This window comes from Dermacentor variabilis, chromosome 10 (genome assembly GCF_050947875.1).
Source record: "Dermacentor variabilis isolate Ectoservices chromosome 10, ASM5094787v1, whole genome shotgun sequence".
Taxonomy (NCBI): Eukaryota; Metazoa; Arthropoda; class Arachnida; order Ixodida; family Ixodidae; genus Dermacentor; species Dermacentor variabilis.
Genome location: NC_134577.1, coordinates 54,711,808 through 54,733,766, shown reverse-complemented (window position 1 = coordinate 54,733,766; position 21,959 = coordinate 54,711,808). Strand labels below are relative to the sequence as shown.

General features: G+C 47.2%; 1 long non-coding RNA gene across 2 annotated transcripts in view; it reads right to left on the bottom strand.

The window, feature by feature from the left end:
* Positions 1–20,425, bottom strand: part of LOC142560556 (uncharacterized) — a 252,032-nt gene extending 231,607 nt beyond the window's left edge. For both annotated transcript variants that reach the window (XR_012823394.1, XR_012823395.1), the window contains exon 1: positions 20,313–20,425. This is a non-coding gene — a long non-coding RNA (uncharacterized LOC142560556). The remainder of the gene's footprint in view (positions 1–20,312) is intronic.
* Positions 20,426–21,959: the final 1,534 nt, after the last annotated feature.

Below are 21,959 nucleotides of genomic sequence, written 5' to 3'. Positions count from 1 at the left end.
CCGTGCACATTCAAAGCGCACCATCACGTTCATCACAAGTAAAACCCATTTAGTGCTAAGTATTTCCGTGCATGTCGTCTGCTGTGTTTTCCCTAAAGCACATAAAAGACAAAAATGATGGTGCGCTTGGCAAAGATGGCGCTGAGACGGAGAGACTACGCACATGTAATGTTTATCTTCACACTTTCACTGCAACTGTTCGTTTAAAACGAACAAAAACTTGACGAATAAAACTTGCTGTGGTCGCATTCGAATGGAGTTCTTATGTATACTTTCAAAAGACACTGTATACTAATAGATTCTTGTTTGGGATACTGTTTCTGCCGCACTGTTGCTGATATCATACCATGGATACTAGCTCACAACTTAGTCAAGTTCGTAAGCGGAAAAAGCCCTGTGTAACTTACAATTGCTCTTTCGGCTCCTCTAAAAGGCTTAATGCGATTCAGATGCTTTAGTCGCCAATGAGGCTGGAACAATCAGCGGCATGCATCAAAGAGTACTTTTGTGCTACTCGTGAAACCACGAGTAAACGTGGCGCTCACGACTGTACCAGGCAAGGACCTCCACCGCAACTTCGTGATGGCCACACCCGCTGCCGTCAACACCAAGCCTTTGACGTACACGTCGCAACCAGCATCTAACACCATAAGATTGCTCGTTCACGACAAGAGGCAAGCAGACGGGCTTCTCAAACTTTCACACCTAGACGTGAACCACGGACAGATACCAGTACAAGTGTATCAGGCACCCGGACGAGACATGTGTCGAGGTGTTATATACAACGTTGACTGCAATGAAACAAAGGCTGAACTCCGGGCAGCCTTGACCTGTGAGCACCGACGTATCCTTGACGCGCGCCCAATGGGAAAGCGTGGGGCATGTCTGCTGACTTTTGAGGGACGCCACCCTCCTAACAGAGTCGTGTATTACGGCCGCATCACTCGAGTTTCAATTTACGAACCTAAAAGCATCGTGTGTAATCGTTGTCATCGCTTTGGTCACAAGAAGGATGTCTGCCCGCACGAAGCGGTATGTCCTACATGCGGCAAGACGCACGAAGATAGTACTACTGGCAATGAATGCAAACAGACGACGCCCAGATGCCGCAACTGTGAAGAAGAAGGTCACACGGCGACTGACCCGAAGTGTCCAGCTAAACTGAAGTCCGACGCGAAAATTGCTAAGAAACTCCGCTCAAGGCCCCGCTCTCGTCGTAGAAGGCACGGCGCACACCGATCGAAAAGCCGCACTAGAACTGTCCCGTGCCATGAGGTCAAATTGACGCAGCAGCTACGTGAAAGTGAAAACATCTCACCGCAGCCACGTACCATAAAGGAAGCAGTGAACGAGATTGTTTCAAAGAACTGCGTACAACCAACAACGGGAGGAAACGGCTGCAACCTCAACTACGCAGCAGCGCTCAAGCGAACTCAACCAAGTGGAGACAAACCGGCGAACTCTTTACCTTATACCACACCTATGCTGCCTTCACCATCGCAGCTGGTTGATACATCGAAAGACAGTGTAGAAGCTGAGATTGCGGAACTCGCACGACAGAACGTCGAACTGCGGCGGAAACTAGAAGAGAACGAAAAAAGGCATGCAGCACTGCTCGAAAGTGTTCGTGCCAAGCGACAGCAGCAGCCATGCAATCCGCAGGAGCTCACTAAAACGCAAGAAACAACCTCTACTACCACACAGCAGACAGACCTGGCTCTGCTGGTACAACAACTTTTGCACCCTCTCCTCCAAGCGCAGGAGAAGCACTTCCAACGACAATATGGCTTGCTCCAACAGCTCTTCGCCTCGCGTCAATAGCCACCCGGCTTCGCGTACAGCCCTCGACAGTCCCACTCCACACGTTTTACAGTGGAACTGCCGAGGGCTCCGCACTTGTGCGACAGAACTGAACCTCTTGTTTGACTGTGTCGGACGCCCCCTTGCGCTTTTACTTCAAGAAACTAATGGCACAGATCGGACACTACGACAGTTCAATGGTTATTACCAACCGTCAATAGAGCATGGAAACAGGAAACGACACCGAAACCCGCAGCACAATGGTATCGCCAGTGCAGCCGAAGAATTTGTAATACGGGGACAAGCGGCTGTCTTTGTCCGCACAGACATTCCGCAAACGCAGATTGACACTTCTCAGTACTCGACTGCCGTGCAGGAGGTGGTGGCTGTCCGTTGCAAGATTGCAAAGCGAAATGCAGTGCTGGTATCGGTATACATGCGCCCTGAAGTTAGCTCCCGTACACGCGGTTCATTCACGTGGATTCACGCTTTGCGGAGACGTTACCCAAATGACGACTTCCTGATAGGCGGCGATTTCAACGCCAAGCATCCGCAGTGGGGCTATGACTATCACACGCCCCGCGGAATGGCGCTCGCAGATGCCACGGAGTCAGCTGACTTAGTGCTCGTAAATGACACCGACTACCCCACCCGCGCCGCCCTGCATAGTGGACAACGTAACACGACCCCAGACCTGACGTTATCCACAGCAGCCTAGGTGAAAGACTGGCGATGCGATCCGGACGCCTGGGGCAGCGACCACTGTCCACTGTGGATTACAATGAACGTGGGACGAAAGCGTGCGGCCGGGCGCACTGTGCGCACGATCAGATGGGATGCCTACAGGAGAGCATTTGCGGAGCAACCCAAGACTTCATCCGTACGGGAGCGGGCGTCACGCGCCCTGCGCAAGGCCACTACTGAGACTGAGGTGAGAGCTGATGCTCCGGCGCCGGACATACATATGCTAAACCTTTGGGATGCGCGCAAGCGAGCACAGTTGACGTACGAAGCCAATGGCCGACGACATCGCGACCGCGTGCGACTTCGACGTCGCACTGCCATCGCTAGAAGATACGCCAAGCGCCTGTATCGGGAACGTTGGAGCCAGCACTGCTCCTCATTCAACGAAAGAACTGGCCTCCACAAGGTGTGGCACACGTTCAAGGCTATGACAGGTCAGCGTAAAACACGCAGCGCTATTTCAAACGTCTTGCTCAAAACTAGCCAGTCAGTCAGCCAACTCCAGGATGATGCCGCCAACACATTTTTGCCCCAACCGGCGACGCCCCCGAACGTCGACATTTACCGGAAAACGCCGCCAGTGACCGATGAGGGCATCCAGGCTCCATTCTCACTCTTCGAGCTCGAACAGGCACTTTCTTCCATCAACGCGCGCAGCGCGCCAGGCTATGATGGCGTGACGTGGGCGGCTCTGAGAAATCTGGAAGAATACGCAAAAAAGCAACTTCTCGAGGAGATTAACGAAGTGTGGATCAACGGTGAAATCCCAGCAGGATGGAAGCATTCGATAGTCACACCCATACCGAAACCAAACAAACAGCCAGATGTACTGTCGAACATGCGCCCTGTATCTCTCACACTTACTACGTGTAAGCTGGCGGAGCGAATGGCCTTGACACGCATATCTCACTTTCTAGAAACAGAGGGTCGCTTTCATCCAGCCCAGACAGGGTTTAGACCAAACCTTGGCACTCATGACAGCCTCCTACTTGTGAGGGAAGGTGTACTGCGTCGAAAGACAGTCGGTCGCGCAAAGCGACACCCGAGCGTCCTGGTGGCGGTGGACCTCCGTAAAGCTTTTGACACTGTGACGCATGAGGCAATCATCGAGGCAGCTGAGAGGCACGGAATCACGGGCCGCCCCCTCAACTTTGTGCGTTCCTTCCTTCAAGATCGCACTTTTTCCATACGGGTCGACGGAGACGTCGGGAAGGTTTACCCAAACATAGTGGGAGTCCCACAAGGCTCCATACTATCACCCCTCCTCTTTAATTTGACTATGATAGGCCTGGCTGAGCGACTGGAGGCTATTTCCGAACTGGGCTTCACAATTTACGCAGATGACATCACGTTATGGACTGCATCACGACCAATTGATGAGCAGCAGGAGACCCTGCAGGCGGCACTTGACGTTATTGACGACTACCTGCCACAAACTGGCATGCGGCCATCTCCAGAGAAGACAACCTATGTGGTGATCCGAGGTTCAACGCAGGATGAAGCAGCCCTCACGCTCACTCTCGCAGGCAAAACGCTGCAGCGAGCAGAAAAATCAGTGCGCGTTCTCGGGATACCTATTGACCGCACAGGCACAGCGGATGCGTGGCTCGCAGACCTTCGTCGGACATGGCACAACACTCTGCACCTCATAAAACGAATCTGTTTCCGCATGGGCGGTGCTGGTACCGACGTATGCCGAAAGCTTGTTAGTGCTTTGCTGACATCCCGAGCGATATACGGAGCGCGCTGTTATGACCTGCTTGCTCGGCACTGGACACAGCTAGAGGTACTCCACAGATCAGCTCTCCGTGTTAGCACAGGGCTCCCGAAACACACACGTGACGAGGAGCTACATCGCTATGCGAAGTTGCCTACCCTCCGTGCAACCATCTAAGCATCGAAGGCAGGACACGAGGAACGCCTGAAGCACACCAGACAAGGCAGGACTCTACTGGCCTACATGGGAAAGGATATATCAACTTTGCCACAACTGCCATCCGACATCTCACCGTGGGATGACATTGCTGTCGTCGACACTACACCAACGCCCCGAAACATGGGTGCCCAACATGCGCACCGCCGGGCAGCATTCGCTGCGCGTCATGTGCAGACATTGGCAGACGCACCGCCAATCCATGAACAAGTGTACACTGACGCAGCTTTCGACCCACGCACCAACGAGGGAGCAGTCGCCTACCACGTAGTGGGTTCTTGTGAGACACATTCTACCTTTACAACTGCTGATGCTGACGACCCAACGGAACTTGAACTCCGCGCAATAGCCTGGGCATTAGATAGAGTTTCAAGCACAACGCAAGCAAAACACATTGATATATACACCGACTCTCAGTATGCGCTGCATGCCTGCAAGTCGCGCCACACATCATCATCGGAAGTACTCCTCGTCAAGCAGGCCTTCAGGCGCGCGGAAGCCCACGGGGCCACTGCAACACTTCATTGGATCCCTGGTCACCAGGGCATCGAGGGAAATGAGAGAGCCCACGAGGCGGCGCGCGCCCTTCTTTCCAACCGCGTCGTCTCCCGGGATCCTTCAGAAGCCCTCACAAACAGCACAGGCAACACGACAAATGGAGCCCCGTATGACTCCGACAGAGCTCTGAGAGCAGCAGCCAACCGACGCAAGAGGGAACTCCGTGCGAGTGTGCCCTCAGACCCAGACCCACTTCCAGCGGGTCTTCCCAGGTCGGGGCAGGTGCTGTTGCATAGGCTCCGTTCCGGCTTCGTCCTCACACCGGATGTGCTGGAACGGTGGCGACAGTACCGGCCACGCCGGGAAAGACGCCCTCCATCTCCGTCTCCCAACTCCCTTCCATCGCAGGAACCCGGCCGTCCCACAGCCTCCGCGGACCAAGAAGCGCTCCATACGCCACACAGGTGCCCTGACTGCGACATGGCTACGCGGCCATCCGCAGCCCATCTGTTTTGGGAGTGCCAGCGACACGCTCAACAGCGGGACCACCACCTGAGGGCGGTGCGAGTGTCGTCCTACGAGGAGTGGATTAGACCGGCAACTGGATTGATGGATTCTGACAGGGCCATTCTGGACTCGCTCTTGGCTTTCGCCAAGGACGCGCAGCTCCTAGGACGGCTCTGAATACGCCTCCCCCCTCCTCTTCCTATTCCCCATTATAGGCCTTCGCGCCATCCTTTAATAAATACATTTTGTCATCATCATCATCATTACGACTAGTTGTGCCTCGTGCGATTTACGCTTTTCTGTGAACTATCTGATCCAGTTTACCACACAGCTATACTTCTACATATTAACACAACTGAGTAGGCGTAAGCATGGTCAAGTTTTGCTTCTTATTTACTGACCCATTGCCTAGGATTCCAGTATAACAGGACATCTGCTGAAGCACTAGGAGGTGGCCCTTCTCATGTGCTTTCTTGTACAACACTGCTATGCATGTGACAGCTATCCTCTGTTCTTCTGTTCAATAGATGTCCGGCTCTTTTTAGAGTTGACATAGAATTTCATATGTTTGTCCAACGCCGCGTAATATCCCAGGATTGTGCTTAAATCAGCTGATGTTGTTGTGTTAGCGAACTGGGAACGTACGCTTGAACAAATAGGAAAACCTTCGATGAAAGTAAGCCTACTGAGAAAAATCCGATATAATTGAGGTTTATCCTCCGATCCGCTGAAAACAGTGCGTAAATAAAGCAGCACAGCAGGCACGCTAGGGTGCATATAAAAAGCGCGCTCACAACGCTAATGCCAGCCGCATAAGGCAGGACATAGTCCTGGCTCCGGTACGGAGGCGTTTGACCATAGCGCTGGCGGTGACTCCTCTATGCTTCGCAATATTTTTCAGCTAAACACATTGCGCCTCGTTAACCTTTTCCATCTCACTCACGTACCGGTACGGTTTCACCTTTCTGTACAGCCATGTGGCTGGCGTCAGGTATTAACGTGAGGACCATACCAAAAGACAATTTCTTATTGTCCGTGTAATTTTCTCTCTTTTGCGACTCACACACAGCTGCTCATAAGTTCGCGAAAGGATGCATCTCGCCAGAGACGCTCGATATTCTAAGTAATAACAGCAATCGTCATCATGGGACGATCGAAATCATTTGGGCGCCCACACACGCCTCTCTCCCCAGTAACGAGGCGGCTCACAACGTAGCTCGATGACTTACTCGCCGAGCAAGTGAGCCAGCCCAATCGGACACGAGAGCAGACCGCATTGTCGTGTACAAAGAAATCGCCGATTACTATCGGATGGCAAGGGCCCGGTACCCACCAGCTCATCCCGAGCTAACCAAGAAACAGGCGATAGCCTGGTGCCTCCAGCAAAAAACACGTGTCCTAACCCGGTGACGTGCAGCAGAGTCTATCCAGGGCAATATAATGATCAATGTAAATTATGTACGAGTATGGCGGATATGCCACATGTTCCATGGACATGCTCGAAGGCGGCTCCTTTCGAGTGCCGCTAAATTCAAAACCGGCAGCGGTGGGAGACCCTGCTGCTCAGCTCCGACCAGCGAGACCAGGTCTGGGCCGTCCAGCTAGCCGAGACAGTCGCTGAGACCCAGGGGGATCTCGGCCGTCTGCTAGGCGGAGGGAGGCTGCAGCCGCCCCCGTGTTTTGGCATCGATAAATGTTGTCTGTCTTTCTCTCTCTCTCTCTCTGTTTTGTATAGCCAAAACTAAACCGTTGTGTTCATTCTTAATACCCGAGAAAAAAAAGAAAAACCCGACGCTGGTGGTGCGTCGATTCCAAAAAATCTGACGCTTAAAGGGCCAAGGGCCCTCTCCTTTAACCAACCCTCGGATAAGCCAGGCATGCACCTTTCAGAGCGGGGCAACATCAGAACTGCGACGGTGGTGGCAACACCGATGGCACCGACAGCGTCAATGCGCCCCAAACGGCCGTATATTTGATATCCTAATAATAACAAAAAGTGACGAAGTGTCTACTCGAATACAGAACCGTAGAGCAGGCGAGAGGCTACGCCTACTACAGCGCAGTTGTAACTCTAGCAAATATTACCAATGCAACTAAACGCGTCGTTCGTTTCGGTCTTCGTTTTTGTTCAAGATCAGTCATCCAACTGTTGGTTTAATTAAATTTTCTAACTACGCCTGTGTTACACCCATGCAGACTACGGCCATGCATAAATACTACGCCGATGCTGATATTACATGCGGCATTCACTGGAATACAGCAAAAGTAGTACATTTATTTAATGCCGCTTCATCCGCGAGCACTCACAGCTCGGCACCTCCAATGCGTCGCGCATTGGGAGCGAAGGTTACCACCTGCCTCATTCCTTATTTATACTGCAGTTTGATCTTCAAAAATTCAGTGTTCAATCACAAACTTTCGCGGCACGGCTTTCGAGACAATTACATTTAAAAGCGAGTCTGATGCTCCCGCTCCTACTTCGTACAGCGGCCATGAAAGATGGCTACAAGTTGTCGGTTTCAATGTATCTAGCTGCTCGTGGAGCGAACTTGCGGAAGATACTTGCTCTCAAACGCGGGCACTCGAGTTTGGAACGGGATTTTCGTCGGGGAGAACAGTGGGGCTGGGAGAAAAAGATCCCCCACTGCTTCTCACGCTTCCAGGCTACTGCAGCGTATGTAACCGTAATGTTTACCGGGAAACGCTCGTGGCGAACTGCGAAGGCGGGCTTTCTGGTAGAAACGCGGCCTCTTGTGTGGATCGCGATGCAGCGGATGCGAGCGCCAACTGGAAGTGTTTCAAGGAAGCGGGCGCGCCGCTACGTAGACTGCGAAATATTCACGCTCCGACGCGCGCAAATGGCGGACGCCATTGGTGGTCTATAAACTGTAGAAACACTTGAACAGGGGTTGGTCTGAGTTTTCGCGTGACAGAATTATGTTTTCTCGTATATTCAAATTACAATCCGAGAGCTACCATTTCTGTAAGTTGTGTGTGCCGTACTTTACAATTTTTCTGCGTATTTTAGCTTGACAAATACAATTATTTCAGTAAGTTCGTTTCCCGACATGGAGGGCCGTGGGTTCGGGCGGTTCAAAAAATAGTTTTGCCGAAACGACGTCCGACGCCAACACGGGATTTTCTGCGACACGATCTCCTTGACGCTACCGCGTTAAAATGAAATCGAGGAACCACGCGTAACTCGAAGCAAATTCCGGAAAAGAAAAGAACGAGCGGCAGCATTTCAAGTCGGGCGAAAAGTAGCGAAGAAACGCAAAGGAGCCGTTGCTGCATAATTCAGTGGATTTCGGCGTCGCAAGTCCTCACAGCGTCTGGCTGCCTCGATTGATGTATGCGCTGTGCACCGGAACATATTCTCGTCGGGTCGGTCATGAGTCAGAAAAGGCAGCTATGTGTAGGGTAACGCCGCGGCATATACTGCACACAAATGGAATAGAAGTGCGGCTAAGGCCACATTCCAGGCGTCAAGACCTGCGGTATAATGTGACTTCTCCATGAAGAGCATGAACTGTACGAAAGATTTCTGCGGTTGAATTATTTTCCAGTGAGATATGAGACTGTATTTTAACATTCATCCCCGTTTTTATATATAATTTCGAAATAAATTTATGTGAATATTCCATGAAAAGAGCCAGAAGAATATGGAAATTGGAAGGGCTTGGTTTCTTGGTTACAAACAATATACACACGTTATCTTGCAAACGGATCCATAGCCCAAAGGAGTGCAATCTCCATTCGAATAATAAAACGTACTAGAAATAAAACATAAAACATTGTAAATGTCGCTTGATTTCGAGACATTCGCGTAGGAAAAAACAGGTTGCAGCATGAGCGCTGTATCTCCGTTCCCTCCTATTGTCGTCGTCCTTTTTGCGCTTTGCCTCAAGTCGTACCATATATGTCATCAAACAATCACGAACGAGACATATAGCTTCCTTTCAAATAAAACATCAAATGCACAAGCGATGCACAACAGATGCACAAGCGATGTACAATGTACAATTGATGAACAATCGATACACAATCGATATGCAGACGGTAAATTCGTGCATTCCATATCAAGTACTGGGGCGATTGCTGATGTGATGGCATTAAAGAAACACAGACACACGCCAAACCATAAAGAATGTCTGCATTCTGAGTTTGGGGCATTTACTCTCACGAAGTGTATTTGCTTTGTAACCTTGTTCATTTTTGTTATTATATTTTCTGGTTGTAAATTGTAACTTCACCATTGTTGCTGATCCTAAGGCATAGGGCTTACTAAAAAATGTACGTACTCTCTCCTGCTTCGACCGATTTGGTCTGCAGTATTCTGTAAATAAATAAATAAATAAATAAATAAATAAATAAAGCTCTTTGAAAGGGTGCCGGGGTTAACGCTTACGGGAGCTGTAACTGGCCGCAGATCGATATAGGCAAGAGAGGTTTAGGGTATTGGCTGAAAACAGCAAGAAAGAACTACAACTGGGATTGTTACAGGCATATGTAACACTACAAGACACGAATACGCAGAATGGCGAAATGCAGTAGATAACCACAAAAACCTAAATCACTTACGCGGGCTAGGTGTCTAATAGTAGCCACACCGCTTCTATGGCGACACCATCAGAAAGCATCATCATCGTCGTAGTAGTCTTTATTATTGTCCCACAGCTGTGAAGTTAAGCTTTGCAACTTTGAGCATCTGAAATATATGAAGCATGATATTGCCATAGTTCTGGCTGTCATGAACCGGTCCAACCCCTGTTTCCTTTGAGCCTCGATGAAGCGTCTTGCTTGCTATTTACATTTTGTGCAAAAACACGTCGCATGAACATGATTATATTCAAGGCTGAAGAGTTGACGAGGGAGACCCTGGTGAAGGCTGGATGTCCTAAGGTTGTGGAAACGCGGCCTCACCCAGACGAAATGAAGAGCAAGGAGACAGGGAAAATTAGATTAGTCTGCAACGGAGAAGCAAAGAAAAACAGTCGCAGACGTCTCGCCAGGGGCCCTTTGACCAAAAAGCCGGGTCAGATTCAAGGACGACAATCGATCCCACCGGGCTCCAGACTTCTGTATAATCCACTTCACTAGAGTTGACCCCCCCCCCCCCCCCCCCCAAGCAGTAAGGTCCGCTTCCATGGTCGAATTACACTAATGCTCGGCATGTCGTCTTTTTCGAGACGAGGGAGCAGGTTTTCATGTTGAATGTGTGCTTCCTTTCAAGAAGCATTCCCGTAGGGGAGCAAGAATGAGTAAAGGAAAAGAAGAAAAAAACCTACCTACCACATTTGCAATGAAACAATGGAAAAGACCAACCGCAATTTCGTAATAAAGTGCTAAATTTATGTAAAATCTTGCGAACAGGCATTAAACCTTCTTTCGCCGGACGAGGAGTAAAGAAAATTAAGAAATCAAGAAAACCATTGCTAAGCAGTCTTTATCACAGGCTTTGAAAACCTTCTTACGATGTGTTTACTTCAAACGACACAGGGGCAAACTTTCAAACAATTTAACAAGAAAAACAAGTGGCAGAATTAAGTAAAAATACTTACCTAATTGATTCAATTGTTATTTTTGTTTTTTCTGTTCAAGGAGATGGTGGTTTTAAACGACTTTAGCAACTCATCTCAATTTACGAATTTTCAATGAAGAAGTTTCACAAAATTAATACAGAAAAAATACAGTAACAACAAATATAACCATCTGTCACACACCCACACGCACAAAAATGCAGACCTAGTTGCACTTTCTGTCCCAAGTGGCAGCTCTGCGGACCAAGTCGCGAAACATGCCAAATGGGGCATGCCTATACCACAGGCGGGTAAATGTCACAAACACTACACACTTCCTATTTAAGAGGGAACGGATAGGGTATCACTGCAATACCTTGCGGGCAACCGCGTACGGAAAGACATAGTCCACTTATTCTGTACTTTATGGCTATTTACTTCATAAAGCCTCAATGTCCGTGATGAATATTTATAAAAGACTGTCACTGCTTTGACAAGGACACGTTTTTCTCTCTTAGCGCAGAATGCGCCTCACACCGGTAACTTTTCAGGCCACAGGCTAAGGCTTATAGACATACCAAGAAACTAAAGTTTTCTTTTTTGTTTTGCTATTCTTTACTGTCACACAAACAAATTGCAGCCTCATTATTGGTTTTGATTTTTGACAGTAATCTTCACTTGAGAGAAAAAGGCCATAATATCATATTGCAATGGATACCAGGTCATTGCGGTATCGTTGCAAACGATGACGCAGATAAGGCAGCTCGGACGTCAATCAAGGAAGACCGGAGCGTCCCCATTCCTTTCTCAAGGACGGATGCTGCGAGACAACTTCACATTCTAGCAGGCGCGCTCTCCTTAGCAGAGTGGAATACCGCACATACGAGGCGCACCAGACTACACACACTAAACCCTTCACTGCAACTCAAACCTCCGGCCGGAATGTACCGACGCGAAGTGTCTCTTCTGTGTCGGTTGTGGTTTGGAGCTGCCTTCACGAAAGCTTACTCCGCACTGCATGCGATGCAGGCAATGTCTGCGGATGCGAGAAGATCATCATCATCATCATAATCATCATGTGCCCGGTTACGTCCACTGCAGGGCAAAGACCTCTCCCATACTTCTCCAACAACCCCAGTCAAGCACTAATTGTGGCCATGTTGTCCCTGCAAAGTTCTTAATCTCATACGCCCACCTAACTTTCTGCCGCCCTCTGCTACGCTTCCCTTCCCTTGGAATCCATTCCGTAACTCTTAATGACCATCGGTTATCTTCCCTCCTCATTACGTGTCCTGCCCATGCCCCCCCCCCACCCCACCATTTATTTTTCTTAATTTCAACTAAGATATCATTACCTCGCGTTTGTTCCCTCACCCAATCTGCTCTTTTCTTATCCCTTAACGTTACACCTATCATTCTTCTTTCCATAGCTTGTTGCGTCGTCCTCAATTTAAGCAGAACCCTTTTCGTAAGCCTCCAGGTTTCTGCCCCGTACGTGAGTACTGGTAAGACACAGCTGGTTATAAACTTTTCTCTGGAGGGATAATGGCAACTTGCTGTTCATGATCTGAGAATGCCTGCCAAACGCACCCCAGCCCATTTTTATTCTTCTGATTATTTCAGTCTCATGAACCGGATCCGCAGTCACTACCTGTCCTAAGTAGATGTATTCCCTTACCACTTCCAGTGCCTGACTACCTATCGTAAACTGCGGTTCTCTTCCGAGACTGTTAAACATTACTTTAGTTTTCTGCAGATTAATTTTTAGACCCACCCTTCGGCTTTGCCTCTCCAGGTCAGTGAGCATGCATTGCAGTTGGTCCCCTGAGTTACTAAGTAAGGCAATATCATCAGCAAATCGCAAGTTACTAAGGTATTTTCCATTAACCCTTATCCCCAATTCTTCCCAATCCAGGTCTCTGAATACCTTCTGTAAACACGCTGTGAATAGCATTGGAGAGATCGTATCTCCCTGCCTGACTCCTTTCTTTATTGGGATTTTGTTGCTTTCTTTATGGAGGAGTACAGTGGCTGTAGAGTCGCTATAGATATCTTTCAGTATTTTTACATACGGCTCGTCTACACCCTGATTCCGCAATGCCTCCATGACTGCTGAGGTTTCGGCTGAATCAAACGCTTTCTCGTAATCAATGAAAGCTATATATAAAGGTTGATTATATTCCGCACATTTTTCTATCACCTGATTGATAGTGTAAATATGGTCCATTGTTGAGTAGCCTTTTACGGAATCCTTCCTGGTCCTTTGGTTGGCGGAAGTCTGAGAAGAACACTGACCACTTATTGCGCCACCGTCCTCAATTTCAAGCACGAAGACAATCTTTGTCCAACACAATGAGAGAATTAGATTATCATCCTCTGAGTGAACAGACAGTATACTAGAGCACCGTCCCCACCGATCATCTGCTCACAAAGCAGTGAAGGCACCTGTGTGCTTTCCCTAAACGTCTGGTTCGCACAAGCGGCTTTGACTCAAGCACTGTCCGTGCACGCATCTATACTCTCTCTCTCTCTCCCTTCTCCCAGTTTAGGGTAGCCAACCAGACTCTTGACTGGTGAACATCCCTGCCTTCCTTATATCCCTCCTTTCTCTCACAACCAGTACCTTATACGCATTTTATTAAACGTTGCACTCGATTGCGGCGGAAATGCGCAACATAAAAAATGGTTTCCTGATTTTTTTGTTCCGAACATTTGCTTCAATTCATTATCTTTAGTTTACTTATCAACTCAGCGATCCTTGCGCAGTTTTATGTGGCCGCTACTTGCTCTGTGATGCCCAATTTTAAACTCTTTCTGATCAAAATTAGCACTTCTACAGACGTGATTTCTGCACGATTTTTTATTTTAGGGAGCGATATATTACCCAGATACATTCTGAATAATTATCCTGTAGTTACCTAACTTCATATAACCATGCGTGTATATTGCAGTAGAATTGTAGCAGCTGAGCATGCATTATTTTTAACTTTTGAAGTATTTCTCCACTACAATACAATAAACGTCCGGAAACAAAAACAAAACACGGAAAATGACTGTACTTACGACATCGAATTTCATTCAATAGATGTAACAGATTATTTTATGTTAAAGAATGTCATTTTTCTGTATAAAGTCAAAGAAAAAATTTTCTTGATTTCTGCAGAATTGTTCCGTTGACAGTAAAGCGAAAAACTTGTCACGAAGACTGTGAGGGCAATCAGATGTGTCCGTCTCTTTACAAACCCCAATTAACATTTGTGTGTAGCTTCCCCAGTCGCTCAAGTATAGGTAGATAGGTATCGCATGCGCGAGCTAAGTGAAGCTGTTTTCTCAATAAGATGAAGCAAGATACATATGCAGTCAGCTGTATCTCTATCTGTTTATACTGGTAAGCTCCAAGTCATGCCACTTGGAGAATCAGCTATATAAACCCGTAGAGTGGATACTTGGATGTGCTTCCCGTAGTGCCGGGTCAAATTGAGCGAGGTGTTCTTTCAGTGGTCCCATCTCATATGTTTCACGTAGTGTGCTCATCTCTGTACGTACTAGGATCTGTTACAACGTAATTGCAGCATACGAATCTTTCTTACCATTGGAAAGCTGCGGTCATGCAGGGATTATTGGTGTTTTAATTAAATAAAATATGTGACAACATTTTTCTTGACATATTACGAAAAACAATAAACCCGTAATATTGATTATCTCACAGAAAAGCAAGCTAACAGAACGCACAAGAGAAGGAAAACGAATGTTGCAATATCGCCGTACATTTCCCGTTTCTATCAAAAGTGTAAGCTGTCATGAAATTACGAAGGGCACCTCGGCACATGTTGACAACAAAACGAGAGTGTAAGAATATAACGCCTAGCGCACATTCCGAACGACCGTATTTCGCAAATAATGTCATATTCTGTTGTTCTGCTTAGCATTACCTTCTCATATGTATCGTTCTCATCTCGCCAGGGCACAACACAGAATCGCTGGTCAGACTGCTCAGCAGTTACGTTCGCTTGTAGCTGTTTTTGGAACTACCCAATGCTTCTGTTCTCTTGCACATGCACAAAAAGGTCGTTACCAAGGACTGCACTTGGTTTTGACATAACGCAATTCTTTACGCCGCTGAAGCTGCGTTTGCAACCCAGCTACGTCATAATCGGATAATCCAGCAGCCCGACGGGTGCAACAACACAGCTGCGCGCTTGGGTCGGATTCGCATCACAGTCAGAGTAGTCAGAAGACTTGCTCTGCGGACGCCTCGCATTGTGCGCCTTGCATTTAGCCTCCAGACAAAAAAAAAGCCTACTGGAAAGAAACCTCCGAAAACAACCCACTGAATGGCGCCTGGAAACTTTCACTAACCACTGCGTGAAAGGCAGTGCCGGTGTAATACCCAAATCGCCCTCGCTTTCGACGATAACTGACGTCACTGGAGCATTCCTCGTCCCGCTTCGCGTCGGGCGATATCAGACAGCTCTGCTCGAGTTACAATTCGCGCCAATGATCATGCGACCCGCCACACAGATCCTAAAGTTTGCCAAGGCTGCCAGTGCAACTGGTATTGACATCGAAGTAACGGCTTGGCTTAGGAAAATATTAATCTAATAAGAGCATTCAGTGCCGATGAAGTTAACAATATAAGAATACGTAGAGGCTTCATTCGCTCGACTGTTCTGTTCGGGTGGCCGCTGCCTGCGAACGACAGGACGCTTTCGCACAACGTATTTGAGTGCCGGGTGCTCAGCACAGACGCAATAATGTGGTCGGGAAAGATCGTGCAACGATTCCTCGGCGAAGTTTCAACCAGCTTCGTAAAATAAGTTTCGACTTGTAATGCAGTGCAAGTGCTTGTCGAAAAAGAACGCGTCGTTCCTGGCTTTAATACGCAATGAACTGAGGACATATTCCGGCATGTGTAATTTTTAAATTATACTGAAACAGCGCAGCTACACTTGGACAAAGACACGGCTGGGCAATAAGGAACATGCACTGACGTCTAACTGCAGTTATAAGTACAAGAACAGTAAACAATCACTGATTATCCTGATACATGCTTTGGCATTTTGGTGCCGCCGTCGCAAAAAACAAAGATATTCATCCTTCACGCGTTATCTATAGACCAGAGAGAATAATCAATATTCTTCATCAATCTTACATTCCATTACGTGTTCACAACCGTTGGAAGACCGCTGGGGCTGCGAGCACAGACCAGGGCCCCTGCTTCGTTTACACATCAGTACATAACTCTTGGCGTCAGCTTCATCCGACCAGTTATTTGTCCGATTGCCGTCTGATATAGCAGGCCTAAAACTGCGCACGCTTCTAGGTTCGTCTCATCCTGGTCCTCGTTGAAGCTGTTGCAAACATCGCGCCCCTAAAGCCCACCGTATTCTCTTTTTCCTAATTCATGTAGGCTTGGATGCGAATACGCATGCGCGCACGGCAGAGCAGCGCGCCGCTCGTTCATAAACTCCAAGGGCACCGTCGGCATCTCGAGCGAAGAGTATGAGCCCGAACACGGCAGTGAAAGAATGCGCAGGCAGCCTGATGAAATACCCACTATTGGCTAGCAACGCCGATCCTGGCGGATAACTGGCTGCTCCGATATGCCCTTTGCGAAACATGGATACCCCGAATCTGTTGCAACTAGTTCCATTGCTCATTGTTTCGCTCTCGTCGAAGCGACGAAATCCGGTGCGGGTTCGAAACGTTTGAGCACCGATGCGTCACGGGAAAGGCGCTTAACGGTGCATAAACTCCGTTCCACGCATAGCAATCAACGATGTGGAAGCTATGCAAGAAGTTCGGTCAAGAAAATTTATCACTCCGCGCGTTCCGTCGATGCTTCGCTGCGTACCCCCACAGCGTTCGCTCGAGCGAGTATGCACGTGAAGCTCCTCGTGATTGATCCCAAAAACCCGAAAAAAACGATAGAAATAAAAATGATCTAAAACAACGCATGAGCAGCATTATACCATAGTGTGTGCGTGTTTCTAAGAATTAAAAATTGTTTCATTCAATACCGAGCCTATATAAAAAGACGCGTGCACAACTGTTGTCAAAAAACGTTGAACTATATCCAAGTGCGAACGGAGCGACTGCAAGAAATCTAGCCTCCATAGCGTTGACTGTACGTATGGAACCGAGCATATTCAGTAGCAGGATGTTCTAAAGACGCATGGAGTATAGCAGATTTCTCCTTTTGTTCTTCTAAACCTGCAAACCCACGCAGCTTCACTGGAGCAGTTTGACCTCAGTGGTTTAGGATGAGAGAAAATCCAGGACTGCTGCCAGATTTTTTCGTTGCCCGTACTGTTTATTCAAGGTAGCATGTTTAGTGGGAAAGAATACTAGAAAGCACCGTCTGGCTGGTGTTCGATTAGTCATGTGAATTCTACTGAAGAAGCTTGTCATGTATTGTACTTCACGTTGTTTTTCTGTTTCTCTTTACTACTCCGATTCCGAAGCAATCAAATTTGCCACCGAGAGAGAACGCTGACGGTTAGCTCTCTAGAGACTTCTTAACAGGTCAGGTAAAACATTCGTAGTCTAAGCCCTTCTCTATTCTGCGATAATGGCTGATGACGTATTAAAGTAAGCCATTGTTTACCTACCCTTCTCCCCCTCCCCTCTGAGTGTCTTTGTAAGTGCGTACTTTATTACCGAATGAACGACTTACTTAGCACTGATCTTTGACTGACAAAGCATTGCCATTGGACGCTTCTCGTTTCTAAATTATCAAATTATACGTCGTTATATAAAACCTATACAAACCAGGTGCTTCATTTTCACATTACCAGATTTTTACTCACTGCAGAAATTTACTGATTGAGCTGGAATACTCAAAGACGTATAACGTAATTATACTGCAAATAAATCCCCATTATTCACTAATTGCAAAACTTTTACTATGTAAACTATGTAACTTTTCTACGAATTACTTTAGTGCACGTATTGCAGCACACTATTTGAAGCCAGTGGTTTCAGAAGGAACGTCCACTTCGAACTCATTTTGAGACTACAACCAGTTTCGAAATAAGCGCAGCGAAACTTGCAGTAAATGTGCAGTGCTGTCCTACTAATTTTCTTACCAAAATTATTCTTCATGCATGAAGCTCAGAAGTTACTGGAACACCACCGCATTGAATCTGAAACTTTGGGAAGGCGCATCTCGAGACAGGTGTCTTCCTCAGGTTTCACTCGATGTGGATATGACATTAAATGTCACCGGCTATAATCTGTGAATTGCGAAATGTGGCCAAAGTAATTAATTTGAAGGTTAATTAACAGAAAATAAATTATTAAAATATATAATTTCGCGTTTCGGCTATTAATGTCTGCCTCAGACTAATTTAGCTCAAGAAGTGTAACTCTGCGACGTTTTACGGGTCGTTTGTAAAGAATTTTGTTGGACAGAAAATGAAATAAATAAAATTGAATGGAATACCACGTGATATTCAAATGATTTATTGGATGTCCCGATGTATATAACATTTGCGTTGCCCTATTCTTGCCCCCCCTCAGTAAGCGCCCATTTATTACCCATTGCGCCAAATAGGTATGTATTATTATGACAGAAGCCATATGCAAACCTTAAAATATGTACTTTATTTGGCCGTACATCTCTCACAACCATTCTTGCCAGGACATGCAACAGACATCACCTTTGTCCCCGTGACATCGCTGAGTCGACAACTCAGAAGGCACCTGCTTTAAATTGAGCCCGCACTTCGGCATACATAGTGAACAGGCTACTGCATAACACTAACAAAGTGCGGTACGTGACCTAAACCATACGACTTAGCTGGCGCGGTATAAGACATAGGGTTAAACATACAGGAGAAGTCGATTAACGTTCACATGATCAACTTTGGTCGAACGGGGAACGTCGCGGAGCCAACCGTTTGGGCAAGAGGACATGTCTTGGTTATGACAGCAACTGCTTTACGTGTAATAAATGAAGCTTCGGATCATTTATACTCCAGCGTCGCATTACATGGGCGCGTTTTTTTTTCTTGTAGGGAAGATGCTGCTTGCTCCGCCACAAGGAAGGCAAAATAGCTAACACGTTATTTTTGTTCTAACGATACTTTTTACTGTATACATGGCTTTGTTTATTACTGACCATCGCCCCGCCCCAGGCCTCCTTATTTAATGCCCTACTAGGGGCCCTTAAGAAATAATAAATCATGTGAAATACAAATCTGGGCCGCCACAAGTTCTTACTAGAGTAATCCAACAATTGAGGAAAGAAGCTTGGCCCAACAGACCTAACTTCACAGATAGCTTCACCGAATTCAAATATCTAATGCTCATTTCGAGGCCAACTAAACATTTCTTTAGAACTGTTGACGTCTGCGCTTGAAAGTGTCTAATTACGAAGGGTAAACGAAAATCTTGGGAGGGTTGCATTATTGACAATTGCTTTATTTTCTCGCATAAATAAAAACTTTTGCGCTATGTTTTTTTGAACAAGCCTGTTTTTGAGTTAACAACCCAGGAATGTCAATAGCGCATTCAACACGGTTTACTTCGCACCTGTTGTAACCAAACGTGCTTTAAGCGTCAACGAACGTTGCTTTCTTAAATTTCTTTACACAAGCCATCCCACATCAAGACATTTTCTTTTATCTGGCCACTGCTTTACTGTGAAGTGCGAACTACTGTAAAAGCGGACATACGATGTTATCCAAACCTGTGGCAATGGAAGAAAGGAGTCGTAAACATACCATCTCAACCGTAATCTCACACAAGAAGACAATTGGGCTAAGTTTCACTTCCAGCAACGGGACAGCATGGTGGCTTATTGAACAGAAACACCGCCGGCCTTCTAGTCCATTGTTATCGTGCAACTGTGTCTTTTTCTAATGATTGAGGCCTAACAGACTGAAAAGTCTTAAGCAATGTTTTGCACGCTGTTTTCTAGTTTCAAATTGCACGAGGTACCTAAATATTCCTTAAGCTATGCACTTGCAATACTCTCAGACACTTTGATATCATTGATAATTTTCACAAACTATGCACTCATGTTACTTATGATTTTGCCACTCTGGACAACTGCACCCATTCTTTCTTTCTTTAATGAAGTTAACGGCGCAAGGCACTTACTTTATTACTTACCTAAATTCCAGAGGTGATTGGAATTCGGAATGAGTGATCAGGCCAATTCGCGAGACCGAATCACCGGATGCACAAGTGCGACAATTCCTCGGAGAAGGCACAATTCCACTCCCGTGATGCGAATTGCTTTAACTGGTACTAACGCGAAGTCGGCTGTAAAATAATTAAAGTAAAGGAGCTGTGCTATGACTCACCATACGGTAGAGTCTCCGTGCAGCTCCTACGATCAGGCACCGCAGGCTACGAAGGAGTCTCGCGAAGCAAAGGCCGGATGCATTATCTCAATCACCTGCATCATTCGCGGATCTGCAAAGAAGATAAAGTTTGTTTGGCACTATGAAGGCGGCGCTGTTCTGCGCCGTCGTCTCGTCGTACTCACGTGCAAATGGCTACTGAGCGAGAGTTCGGCGAAGTTAGTTGCAGTTACTGCCTAGTTTAAGTTACTAGCTTAAGTTACTGCCTAACATAACCCGTGCTGTCAGAGATGGCACGCAAAACAGACACAAAATTGCAGGACGTGCTGCACCATAAATGGACGGTAAAATCAGAGCAATATATGGTGTCCCAGCTTACGCTAGCCAAAGCGTTCAAAAAATACAACTGTAGACGTGGTTCAAGTTACAATTTTAAAACTGCGGTGTTTGGTAGTCAGACTTCCGACGACCGTATACTCTATACGTCACCTGATCGTATCTTTCACCATGACATTTAACTATTTTTCTTCGAACAGAGCAGCTGATGTTAGCTCGGACACACTGTATAGCCGCCCCAAGCAATAAAAGAACCTAACTATGATGTCGACATACGGTGTTTTTTGGTTGCTTATATTGAGTATGTCAAATAGCCAATCATTTCACAGAAGTGCTGCCGGTTCTTTGGTGAATTATGCGTTCGTTAAAGGCCCCAATTTTCACTATAAAGCCTGGGGACATGGTCCTGTTTTACCTATTTTTTTTAGTCTTGTTTGTTCGGGTTCTCTTACTCTCTTCGCTATATTCATTTCCCCGGCCACCATCTACACTAAAAACAACTGAGCTTACTTCTGTTGTGCGAGAAATGCAGTAGTCATGTCCACATCTATACTAACGGATCGAGCGCATCTACCAGTTCTGGTGGTGTTGTGCCTACACCTACAAGAGGTGTAACACTGTGATCTAAGACGTCGCATGTCACGACGTCTACGGCTGCACAACTCATGGCTCTTCCCAGTGCACCTCAATTGATTCGCACAGAGTCCTGCTACATGGGTCATGTGTTCCGACTTGAGACCGGCTTTACACTCTGTAAAGTCAGCTCTCCGAAGTGGAACACACGAACAGCTAACGTACGAAAGTGTCACATTTCACCACCACGTCGAATAAGAAGGCCGCGAAATTATTTTACAGGGGCTACCTGGCCATTGGACGGTCAGTAGAAATGGTCACGCAGGTACAGCCGCCCCGAGAGTTCCATCGAGAACGCAGAGCTCGCATTCCTCCTTCCGGCTCAGGCGCTGGAAGCCAGCTTTTCTCACCTGTCAGGCATGTTCTTTAACAGAGTGTAAAACCACAAATGTAAGGCGCACCAGGTTAGACGAACTGAACCCTTCGCTCCAACTCCGGCCTCCATCCGGGCTTCACCGATGCGAGGCATCGCTTCTATACAGGCTGTCGTCGGAAGTGCCTTTCCCGAAGGCGTGCACTACTTTGATTGGAATGACCGACAGTGCTGCATGCGACGTCTACAGCAGCGAAGAGAACACCGACCATTCATCGCGCAACTGCCATCGATTTCAGTGGAAGAGGCAAACACTATCTATCGCATTGCGACGACTGTACGATCGGCTGTTGTCTGTGCAGGCG